Source organism: Mytilus trossulus, chromosome 4, assembly GCF_036588685.1.
Source record: "Mytilus trossulus isolate FHL-02 chromosome 4, PNRI_Mtr1.1.1.hap1, whole genome shotgun sequence".
In the NCBI taxonomy this organism is placed as follows: domain Eukaryota; kingdom Metazoa; phylum Mollusca; class Bivalvia; order Mytilida; family Mytilidae; genus Mytilus; species Mytilus trossulus.
In genome coordinates, this window is record NC_086376.1 from 84,106,485 (window position 1) to 84,119,594 (window position 13,110).

Genomic DNA, 13,110 nt, shown 5'->3' on the forward strand with positions numbered 1-13,110 from the left:
AAATTATTGAAATATTCTTCTAAAGGGGTGCAATGTTGATATCTCGAACTATTGTGAGTTAAAGTTATCGAGAAATTAAAGTGTCAAGCTGAAACCGCCTTGAAAGCCGTACAGTGACCTAAAGTTGTTAAAGGGAAAATTCGCGATTTTTTACTTATGGTTTAAATATGTTCATTATGACATAATATATATATTCACAAAGTTTTATCGCTATATGTGCAGTAATAAAGGAGAAATTCAATATTTAATGAAAAAATATTAACTACTTCCTGTAGGTCGTGACGTTTTCTCCTGGTTTTTGCATGCCGGGATTTAAAATACAATCATTAAAAGTCTTGGTTTTTAATCAGATTTTAACGTAATCGTAAGCGCGCCGATGACTTATGCTTTATCTAAATAACCATCCGATAATAAGAAGATAAAACGCACAGGCGTTCAATTGTACATATTCATGAGATAAATTTTCTATGTTAAACGTATATATTCGAATTATTTTTGTAGACAACACAAAAAGTTATAAATTTATTTTTAATTAATATATTTTCGGACTGATAAGGTGAACATAGTAAAGTACAATAATCTGTAAAGACAATATGTTGGTGTACTCTTATTGACCTTTTACTATCTCTGCTATGACTTGGTTGATATGATGTGTGTATTCACGGTTCTGTGGCAATACTCGTAGATGGCTTGTTGAAAGGTAAATTGTTATTTGCACTTCGGTATTTAACCACGCCTTTCGGGCACACTTTGCCAGGTGTGACTGTCTATTCTGATCAGTGAATTATAAGAGTCATAAGACAAGGGAGCATTCAATACACATTTTCGGTTAAAGACGGGAAACTTAAATCATATGTCCGATTGAAATGATTTACACCTTTTGTCCTTGATTGATGTCTAATAAAAAGGAGAACTTAGAAATTATAAATAGCTTTACCAAAGTAAAAAATTCCTATATACCTTAATATAACACAAGGTACTTAACTAAATTTTTTGAAAAATGACACCCAGTCCCGAATTCACGTTATTTTTTTATTTCTCGGTTGTCAAACCTACTTAAACTTAATATGCCGTAAATCTAAATTGATTTATCTACACAATGGTATATGACACGACTATCATTGTTGTCGGGATCATTGGTAGCAGGCCTCAGAAGTCGGTCAATGGGATGTTTTTTGCATTCGTCTCAATTTTTGGCATACTTTGGTATTAAGTATATTACTTTAAAGAATTATGAACGAATTAGATTTTCGAAAACAATTTTCACGGAACACTTATTTATGATTTGAACTTTGACTTTTTAACTAATTCCAATATTTACAGTTTAAAAATAACAGACTATATGGTTATTAAAAAAATAAGAACATTTTTCGTATCAAGTTAGTTAGTCAGATAAAACAACCGTACGATTAACAAGATATCGACACGTAATTAAGACTACATCGGTTACTGTAGTTTTGTTTCTTTGTGGTTTATAGACATATCGTGATTTTTATTTTGGACAAGATAACAAAATGGCGGAAGGCAGAGAACTGATACTCAAAATTTAATCGATGGTGATCTCTTATCTAGCGGAATAAAACTTTAATATTTATAAATTTGAGCATTTTTATAAAGAATGGACATAATATCATTTTTTGATTTTTTTTGCGAAGTTTCCTGTTTGTGTCATTTTGGTCTTTTGTGGATAGTTGTCTCATTGACAATCATACCACATCTTCTTTTTTATATTAATTCACACCTGACAACAATCTACAGATAGACGGGCGGACAGACGGACGCAATGTGAGACGAGACAGATCACAATTGCTCAACAGACCAATATCTTTTTCAACTTTTACCAGCGATTTTTAATTGTTCTTTCATACTATCTGTTTTTTACATTTTTGATTTTCGGAGGTCGTGCCAGACTTTTCTGTGTTCGCCACAAACAACTAAAATCAAAATGAGATGCATTTACGCAGTTTTCTAGGGATCCAAGCATACAGTAATACGGTACAGATTTCGGCTAAATATTTAGGTTGCAAATGAGAAAGAAATATAGACACAGAGATACAAATTAATAAACTAACCTTTCGCTTGAAACAGTATTTCTATCTTTCATTAAGGGTATTATCAAAGATCCTACCTGCCGACTGCTTTCTTGACCGTGTCATGATGAAATTGTGAAAGTGAGTAAGGGATGTTTTGGAACTTCAATTATCAAACAAATTGATTATAAAAACCGCAAATACAATGTAACATTTGTTTTTACTTTAACTGCTAAAAACCTATTATATTTGTCATCAAATGCAGCTCCGCGATTGACACCTTCCTTTGAAATCATTTATAGAACTTTAATAAAGCGTAGGTCGGTTGATCAGTAATCACGTTGATTCTGTTAAACTGACTGTTTTATATACTTTGAATGTTAAAAAAGATTGAACGGTCTCATCTGATACTTTAGATATGTTGAAGTCAACCCATGCTTTGCAAATTTTAGGGGGGGGCGCACGCCCGCCACGCCCCCGCCTAAATACGCCCCTGATTATTCAGTTTTGTTTCATGTTCAATTTTCATTTTTTTTTGTACTTTTCAATTATATTTTTAGCCACCAACAGACAAGAAAAAGATGATTTGAAATTTTCTATGAAAAAGAAGCTTTTTTAAAATATATTAAAGCTGGTTTTTCCAAATTTTGTATACTATGATTGAATTGATTTATTTAGAAGAGTGTACAGTAAATCTTACTATTAACTGAACGAAAGACCCTTCACGGTCAGTTCGGCCATATTCAATAGGGGGCAGATTTCTTTGATAGAGGTGGAAATAGTTTGATAGTACAGGAAATTCTTAATGCATGTTTCCAAGCAAGTGCTCTGTTTTAAGATGCTTTCCTATAGTTTTCATACTATTTTTACTTCCATTATGTAAATCTGCCCCCTATCCAATTTGGCTGAACTAACTATGAAGGGGGCTATTGATTCATTATCCATGCAATTGTTTGTAACTTATATATAAACTCATGCCATACTCCAAGTTATAAACTTTATGTACATGTACAACATGCCTATGAAAGAATGAATTTGATAGACTGTACAGGGTACAAAATGTATATTGTTAACTGAAATGATTATTGCAAACGCCTGATTTGTGAAATATATTTTGATAACTATGACAAATTGTTTATGGTAATCAACAATCATTTAAAAGAAAACAAAAATAGAAAAAAGATTATTATTTTTTTGAATTTTAAAAATGTTTATAGCTGCATGATGTTTTTTTGTTACATGATTGGTAAATGTCTATATTGTTATATATTGAGCTGTGATATTTATTGAATATGTGTACCTAAGAAAGAAATAAATTTGTTACATGTTAAATTGAAAAAGGTTTAGTATTTAAAAAAAAGAACAAGCCTTTGATATCTTTGATATAAAAAAAAGAGGGACAAAATATACCAGAGGGACAGTCAACCTCAGGAGTTGAAAATACACTGACAATGCCATGACTAAAAATGAAAAGACAAACAGACTAATTATAGTAGACAGGACACAACATAGAAAGCTAAAGACTAAGCAACAAAGTTTTCAGTTTTATTATTTGCATAATCAGTGAAGTAAAAATTAGAGCCTAAAAAAAGAAAGGCTGAAGATACCAAAATAATATTAAAACTAATAAGTTGAAAATAAATTGACAACATCATGGCAATACAAGAAAAGACTAAAAGACAAACAACAGTATACCAAACACAACATAGAAAACTAAAGACTGTGTAACACTAACCCCACCAAAAACTGGATGTTCTGGTAGCAGGGGTAGGATTAACTGATCCTGCTTCACATGTGGCACCTATCTTGTTTATCCTGTAAGTCTGCAGAGTACAATCTCCAGTGATAAGTCTAATTTGGTAGGTCAGGGTTGGGAGAAAGAAGTGAAAGATAGTGTTTGTGAGGATTGGAACACATCTGTTGTCATTTGTGAAACACATATTCCGATACGGACAACCAACTCGTGATGGTTTCTTTAAAACTTCTAAAGTAATGATTTCAACTTTTCCACTTGGAATTCTTGGTTAAATAGCTGTATACTTTGACCTTTTAACAGCTGGTAGACTATATTTGTAGATTAAATACTAACTGCAATTTAAAAATTATTGCATGTTGTTTCCTTCCCCATAGAATACCAGAATTACGACCTTTAAGAAGCATTACAAGCACATATTTTCTCATCATTTGATATTCATAGTGGCTCTCATCAGATTCTAATGCATTCATTACAAGAAATTGTATTACTGATTTACTTCGTTAACCTTTCGATCTTCGAACTCCCCTGCTAGTTTTTGGATGTCCTGGTGCATTGCTCAGTGGGAAGTTTGTGATTTTGATCAAATAGACTGTCGTGACGACATTCTCACTTTTAGCAAGACTTATTTAGATAAAGTATTTATCTGACTTTGAGACGAAAATCTTTCGTTGAAACCATATAAATGAGAGTATACAGTCAAAGAGGTCAGGTACTTGGGCCACACTGTCTCATAAGATGGAATTCAAGAGAATCCTGCTAAAGGAAAGCTGTTAGTTAATTTATGAATCATAAAAATGAAAAGCAAGTTGAATCGTCTTATTCAAGTGAAGTAAATATCGCCAGTTTGTGACTCATTAAATTTGCTTCTCCTTTGTAGAAGGGATTTCAAAATGAAGATGTCTTTTGAAAATCCGGAAACTTTTGCCAAGCTTGTAATTAACCACGACTAGGCTTTTGCTGATATGAAATTGCATCCTTTGTTATGCTGGAAGAAGACAATGGAGTTTATTCCAGGTCAGTTTAAACAACAAGTTTGGGAGACCAATATGGAGGCAGGAGTTTGTAAAGAGCAGAACAAAACTGGTGCACCACAGAACAAAAACGTTAAAATGTTCTGGAAGGACTCAAACATGTCCAGGCTTTATTGACACATTGGTTTATTTTCTCAGATCAAAACATTTAAACATTTGATGCGCAGCACAGGTGCATATAGTCGAATGATAAGATTATACAAGGTCAGTGATTGTGTATATTGCAAGAGGAAGTGAAGTTTCTGCGAACAGAAAAAAAAAGCCAAATTCCATTAAAATACGCATTTGACCAACACACTGTCCAACCCATTGTCTCAGTAATTCTATATGGCAAGGGGTATTATATATATACTCTGCTTGAATGAATAGCTATTGGATAGTACTACAACGGAATGATAAATTATTTCTGGGGTTAGTATTGTCAAAGGCCGAAAATTTCGCTCGTATAACACAAAAAAAAAAGAATAGTCGAAATTCCATAAATTACGAACTGGGGTCACCCACTTTCCAACCCATAGTGTCGGTAATTCTGTATGGTGAGGGGTTACAGACTCTTCTCCTATGCATAGCTATATATATATTGGATAATTCTACATCGGGAGGATACGGAACTTATGTAGTAAGCATTCTTAACGTACAATGATTTCGTCCATAATATCATAAAATACACATTTAGGACTTGGTTCATTCAACCTATGCCAACATTTTGAAATATAGGTATAAAAATTAAATTGTGTGAAAAAATGTTGGCATAGGTTGAATAATTTGTTACAGCTTAAGTGTTATAAAAACAAATTAATTAGGGGCTAATCAATCTACAACCAGTTTAAACCTAGCGTTAAAGGGAAAATTCACGATTTTTTACTTATGGTTTAAATATGTTCATTATGACATAATATATATATTCACAAAGTTTTATCGCTATATGTGCAGTAATAAAGGAGAAATTCAATATTTAATGAAAAAATATTAACTACTTCCTGTAGGTCGTGACGTTTTCTCCTGGTTTTTGCATGCCGGGATTTAAAATACAATCATTAAAAGTCTTGGTTTTTAATCATATTTTAACGTAATCGTAAGCGCGCCGATGACTTATGCTTTATCTAATAACCATCCGATAATAAGAAGATAAAACGCACATACGTTCAATTGTACATATTCATGAGATAAATTTTCTAGTTAAACGTATATATTCGAATTATTTTTGTAGACAACACAAAAAGTTATAAATTTATTTTTAATTAATGTATTTTCGGACTGATAAGGTGAACAAAGTAAAGTACAATAATCTGTAAAGACAATATGTTGGTGTACTCTTATTGACCTTTTACTATCTCTGCTATGACTTGGTTGATACGATGTGTGTATTCACGGTTCTGTGGCAATACTCGTAGATGGCTTGTTGAAAGGTAAATTGTTATTTGCACTTCGGTATTTAACCACGCCTCTCGGGCACACCTTGCCAGGTGTGACTGTCTATTCGGATCAGTGAATTATAAGACAATTATCATATTTGTATAGTTATTTTATTGAACTCCTGCATGTCCTGACTTCACAATCTTACCATGAACTTTACCCGTGATGAACCCATTTTATCTAATTTATAACAATAATTTTTTTTGCATCATTCTAATATTTACGATGCGTCGTTTATCTATATATATAAAGCAAGTGAATGACACATGTAGCCAGTACATGTAACACAAATCTTTTAAATTTCCCGTCAATCAAATTTATACTATTTAACTTTTTTTAAATGATACACAAATAAATGAAGTAATCAAACAACTATTAAAGCTGCATATTTTATCTTGATAACATAATTATCAATACACATATTTAAAATATATATTCAAGTTGGTGACAAATAAAAATTGATCGCCGTGGAATTATTTAATTATGTTTGGTGCTATTATTTATTTGAATTCAAATAAGTTAATTTACTAAGAAATACACAATTTTCGGTTAAAGACGGGAAACCTAATTCATATGTCCAATTGAAATGATTTACACCTTTTGTCCTTGATTGATGTCTAATAAAAAGGAGAAATTAGAAATTATAAATAGCATTACCAAAGTATTTTTATTTGTCTTTATTAGGCAAATAAATGAATGAGAACACTTAGATTTAGACGTTTTAAAAGCCAAGTACAAATTACTAACTGGAACTCACTGAATATAACTCTACCGAAGCGGAATATAATATGAACGAATAAAGAAAAAAATACTTTTGAACTTGAGAAGTTTTAAAAAATTTACAGCAAATTTAAGGTCTTCTTGGAATGGAATCGAAAAATTACGAATAGATATTCTTTATCAAGTGTGAAAAACGTCAACCAAATTTAATCATAATCGGGGACGCCCTTATTAAAATAGTCTTCGTCTCACAACGTATAATACTTAATAACTATTTGACCAAAGATGTTTAAAAACAAAAGACAACGAATTTAATGTCATCTTCCCCTATTTTTGAATGTAATTATAAGTCTGTTCAACTGGCAAGAATACCCCTAAAGCGGACAAATATCTGACAAGCAGTTTATTCTTTAAATTTGCTGTCATTGAATATCAAGAAAGAAAATAAATCCCGAAAATGATTTGAAACTTTAATACTCAATAGCTTTCCTAGAAAATATTCACATCCCTCGGGGATTATTAGTGTACGTCCAGTTGCATATGTCGGAACAATTGTGGTGATGACGAATTTCTTTCTTTATTCGAGAACAATCTAATTGATATATAAATCTGTGATTTTACTATGTTCATAACTTCGATGAACCAAAGCAAGTTATAGATCGACCTGTATTGAAATCAAATTGGTCCTCTTCTTCTTCATCTTTTGGTATACAATAGTCTATCGAATTGGATGATTACATACTGTTGGTATACGTGGACTAGTCTATTTACAAAACTTTTACCCCAATTTGCACAAAATGTATGTTTCTTTCTTATGTTCAATGTATACATGTATATATTTTAAATTGCGCTGTAGTTTCGTAACTTTCTATCCGGGCGTATAAACGAATCGTCGACAAGTGCGCACATTTTTTTAATTAACATTTCTGGAATGATCCAACTATGTCCTTTACTATTGACAGCGAGTAAATATTACATTTTCCCAGAGACATATAATACAATTATATGTCTCTGATTTTCCCAAATTAACCCTTGGAAAAAATACGCATATTTGTATATCTTCAATTTTTTTTTATTTTTTTTTTGGTATCATTTTTTTTTTTATAAATAATATTCTTTACACCAGAAATTTTATTTATAAACAAGCGTATGAGTTAAGTAGTGACTAGTATATTATTTCACTTTCGGACACGCAAGACAGAGATGCATGTATATTATACATGCACCTGATAGTTCAAAATGGAAAGTTATAAGTTATCGGCCGTGTACACTGATCAATACCTACAGAAGTGAAACGATGCATGAACTTGCAAGCCCGACAGGAAATCGCTTGAATACCTGGACGTGTCACCTTACACCCCTCACAATACCTTTGGGAGTAATACCTTTAGCCATGCGAGTGATCAGTGGAGCGAAGATCCTAATTTATTTGAATAAAGTATATTACTTTAAAGAATTATGAACGAATTAGATTTTCGAAAACAATTTTCACGGAACACTTATTTATGATTTGAACTTTGACTTTTTAACTAATTCCAATATTAACAGTTTAAAAATAACAGACTATATGGTTATTAAAAAAATAAGAACATTTTCCGAATCAAGTTAGTTAGTCAGATAAAACAACCGTACGATTGACAAGATATCGACACGTAATTACGACTACATCGGTTACTGTAGTTTTGTTTCTTTGGAGTTTATAGACATATCGTGATTTTTATTTGGACAAGATAACAAAATGGCGGAACGCAAAGAACTGCTACTCAAAATTTAAAATCGATGTTGATCTCTTATCTAGCGGAATAAAACTTTAATATTTATAAATTTGAGCATTTTTATACAGAATGGACATAATATCAATTTTTGATTTTTTTGCGAAGTTTCCCTTTAAAGAATACTCAATATACATTTTTTTTACAAGTATTAGTGAAAATGTAGGTAATTGTGTGTGTTGAGGATCTCTATTTCACAAAGGAATTAGTTTGTGTACTAATATTTCATAAAGACTGACTCATGTAAAATATATATTTTAAATGTTCACTATTAATTCCTACACATACAGAGAATAAGACGAATTTCACTAATATGATTGTCTCTATAGTCATACTATAAGATATGATGCTGCATCTGCACACTCAACTGGTGTCATGCATATGTTCAACTTTATCATTGAGTCTCTTGGACCAGTTTCACAAAACTATCTCAGGAGTAAGACATGTCTTAGGATGGTTTAACGGCATATTCTAGTCTTTAGTGGGTGTTACAAAGGGGTCCTTAATTTGGACATCTTTTGATGTTGGTCACACAGTAATGACTCCACGAGAGTTTGTTTATAAAAATTACTCATTTTATATATTTATTTTGCAAACTATCTTATTATTATCTTATTATCAATTTGGATGATGGAGTTCCAAATTAGAGACACAAAATTTGACCATAAATCTATATCTCAATATAATGGAGAAAAGAACAACACGGAGATTCACTCAGAACTTGATTTTTTCTAAACTAAAACAAATGTTGGCATAGGTTGAAGACACCTAGGACTTTTGTCCTTCCCTTACAAACCCATTGTCTCGGCAGTTCTTCATGAGTAGATATTAAAGTCTGCTCGAATAAAAAGCTATTTTAAAAATAGTTCTATAACGGGATGGTACAGAATTTTCGTAATTAGATTTCGTCTGTAACACGGAAAAAATCAAATTCCACAAAATACGCATTAGGGTCACCCACTTTCCAAACCATTGTCTTGGCAGTTCTGTATGACTATGGGTTATAGAATCTACTTTAATGGATAGTTCGTGGATAGAACTACAACGGGGTGGGAAAATAATTTTGGAGTTAGCATTGTTAAAGGCCGAAAATTTCGTCCATAACACGAAAAAAAAATACAAAATTCCATAAAATACGCATTACGAGAACCCACTTTCCAACGCATTGTCTCAGCAGCTCTGTATGGCTATTGGTTATAGACTGTTATTATAAATAGCTTACTGCTATATATTGGATAGTTCTACATTAGAATGGTAAAGAATTTCTGGTGTTAGCATTCTGAAAGGCCAAAATGTCGTCCTTTACACGGAAAAATACCAAATTCCATAAAATACGCATTGGGGTCACCCACTTTTCCACCCATGTTTTGCTGTTCTGTATGGCTAGGGATTTTGGACTCTGCCTTATGAATGAATAGCTATTGAATAGTACTAAAACGTTCAGAAACACACCATTGGTAAGAAAAACACATACACCTTTGAAAAAATTACATGGGGCGTCAACCAGGCCTCCATACAAATGACCGTCAGAAAGATCTTGGAATGGTTGATGCCGGAATGAGTGTTGCTGACATCGTGGATCACTTTAATATGAATAAGGCAACAGTTTAGAGACTAACAAACAGATATCGACAAATTTATCCTATCCTGTGCAGTTGCTAAACTTTTTTGGTTCAGTATAGCATCGTAAAACTAAAATTTAGCGCTTTCAAAGTTCGAGAAAAATTGACAAAACACTATACCCCCAAGGGTCTAATTGGACCAAAAAATATATCGTCAAGAGAGGAGGGCTACCTTCGCTATAGCGACAAGTTTTTTTCCAGCCACAAGAGTAGAACATTGACTAGAGGGTTGCTGGGTTGCCTGCCAATCCTTCATTGGTGCACTTAGGGCATGGCTGAGAAATTAATTTTGAATAACATTATACTCTTTCCGCATTTTGACCCTCCCGCGCTCCATACAAAGAAAATCCTAATGAATGTGAGTAATAGAAATTCATGTTGCTTCTGACATGTCATAATTCCATTTTGCTATTTTTTAAATATAAATTTCACATTTTTCGTTGCCAAACTGTTTTGGCTCGGTATAGTATCGTAAAACTAAAAGTTAGCGCTTTCAAAGTGTCCCCCCCCCCCCGTTTTCACGTTAAATTATTGCTCCCTAAGACAATATTTTATACTAAAAATCTAAATTTTATTCAGAATATAAATATATTTTATAATTTTCTGACTCGGACAAAAATATAACCCATGAAGTTAAATGGTTGCTCCCTTAGGCAATATTTCATATTTAAATTCAAAATGAAATATCAATATCCATATATTTTATCAAGGAATTTAATAGTTCCATCAGTAAAATCCCTGAGGCTGAGCATAGAAATGGAAAATGATATTGCACGGCTTATTTGGCCTCCATATTAAAAAAAACTTTTTTTTGTTTTATAATTATTTCCAAAACGGAGATGTCGGACGATCTTCCGATTATGAATTTGCAATAAAAGCAAATAGTTTTGGATGTCATTATGATAGCTCAATGATAAATTAAAGCGATTACCTATCAAGGTATACATTAAGCCATATTTTAGGCTAACTATGCACAAAATTCATTCCCAAAGTTTCCAAATCTGAAAAAAAAACATATTTAGAAAATCTATTGGTCTGGATAATAACAAATGAAGATTTAGTTTGTTAATACAGATTTTATTCTATACAAATTTCCAGATCACACAGGAAAATTGAGACAAAAATTAAGATAAAAAAATACAGTTTAATATATCTCTTTGTACTGACCATATAATTATATTTTTTTTTATATGATCATGTTTCCAATATAAATTTCCAAAATAATTATTAACATGTTACATGTGTTGTTTGTGTGTATATTTTACTTTTACTTTTCATTTTTCGTATATACTCTTTATGGGCCATATTATTAGATATAAAGATTTTTTTTTTAATATACAATCCTCAAAAACTCAGAAAAAAATCAGCGGTAAGATAGAGTTATTTCCCTTAGAGCACCTGTTTTTGCATCTTTCAAATGCGCATGCGGGGATAAACAGAAGCCGAAAGGATACCTCAGCTGAATTCCACCCTGTCCCAGTGATTTTAACCTGATTACTTGCAATTCTAGCTAAGGTAGGCAAAGCATTTTTAATATTTACAGCAGATAAAAGGTGACAAGACACAAATCTTGCATAAATGTTGTTGAGGGAAAAACTTATGGGACCGGCCGGCATCCATTCGGAACAAACGTAAGTTTCCGGTTTTGGGCATCTTGCAAGTTTTCTACATTACTCATTTATGACATTTAAATTATATAATTTGAATAAACTTTTCGTTTAAATTAGGTGTTATATATGCAAATAAAAATCTAATACATAGTGCAGTAAATGGATTCAGGATTCGTTGGTAATAATTATTCAATATTGAAGAAAAGGGGGGGGGGGACTTGTCCTGAAAAGATCTATACATTATACATTTTTAGATAAGAACGACGTCTGCTGTTAAGTTAGAGTGTCATGAATCTCTATTGCAGTAAGGTGTCATAGCTTTCCAATAAGTGATAATATTTGGATTCTGTAAAGTCAGAGACGTATATATGTCTCTGGTAAAGTGCATTTATTGCATTTTGTAGATTAGTACTTAATATTCTGTCATGTCTGTCAAGTTTTCCTAGTTACATGATGATACTGTAGGACTGCTTGTTAATAATCTTTCTGATACAAATCTTTTGAAAATTGAAGATCAAAAATGAGAAATTGGGTAAAGTTTTGTTATTGTTGAATCTTGATCTATAGGTAGACATTTATCTGTTTATAGTATACACTTGAGGTCATCTCCTCAGGGTTGTCTTGATCTTGATCTTAACATTATAAAGCACTGATCTTTCATAGTACTGGCCAGTCACCTTTGTTTCCTCTTTTTTTGCAGGGATCTATTGTCATGATTGTCACAAGTTCATCTACTCAATATTTTTTTTAATTTTTGGTCCCATGCATTCATAAATTTATGTAGAATGCACTTGCATTGATGTAAGCATTAAACATGTACATATCATTTATGATCATATGCAACAAGTACAAAACATATGGTACAATGTATATATCCTGTTATTATCTATTACATTACCTACATGTATCATGGTGAAATGTTTGTTAATGTGGATGCCATGCTGCCCATCAAGGGCTTGAAGGGTCTTGATTGGAATTATAAATATTCTAATATATGATATATATTCTTATTCATATTACAATGTACATGTATTTGTGAAAAGTTCTATTTCACAACAATCTATTCTATTAAGTAACATTGAATGCTATCCAGTCATCCAGTAGAAACTGTATCACTGTTCACAAACTTGGTCTGGTTTTAAATTCAGACATA

The 13,110-nt window shown here is 32.0% G+C and overlaps 2 protein-coding genes across 2 annotated transcripts in view; one reads left to right on the top strand and one right to left on the bottom strand.

Moving 5' to 3' along the window:
• Positions 1-13,110, bottom strand: part of LOC134716174 (RING finger protein 145-like) — a 64,285-nt gene that overhangs the window by 17,042 nt on the left and 34,133 nt on the right. The gene's annotated exons all lie outside the window — the stretch shown is intronic.
• The window catches only part of LOC134716173 (uncharacterized), a 29,837-nt gene continuing 28,470 nt past the window's right edge, over positions 11,744-13,110 (top strand). Inside the window, exon 1 of the mRNA XM_063578976.1 lies at positions 11,744-11,862. The gene's annotated coding sequence lies outside the window, so the exon portion shown is untranslated. The remainder of the gene's footprint in view (positions 11,863-13,110) is intronic.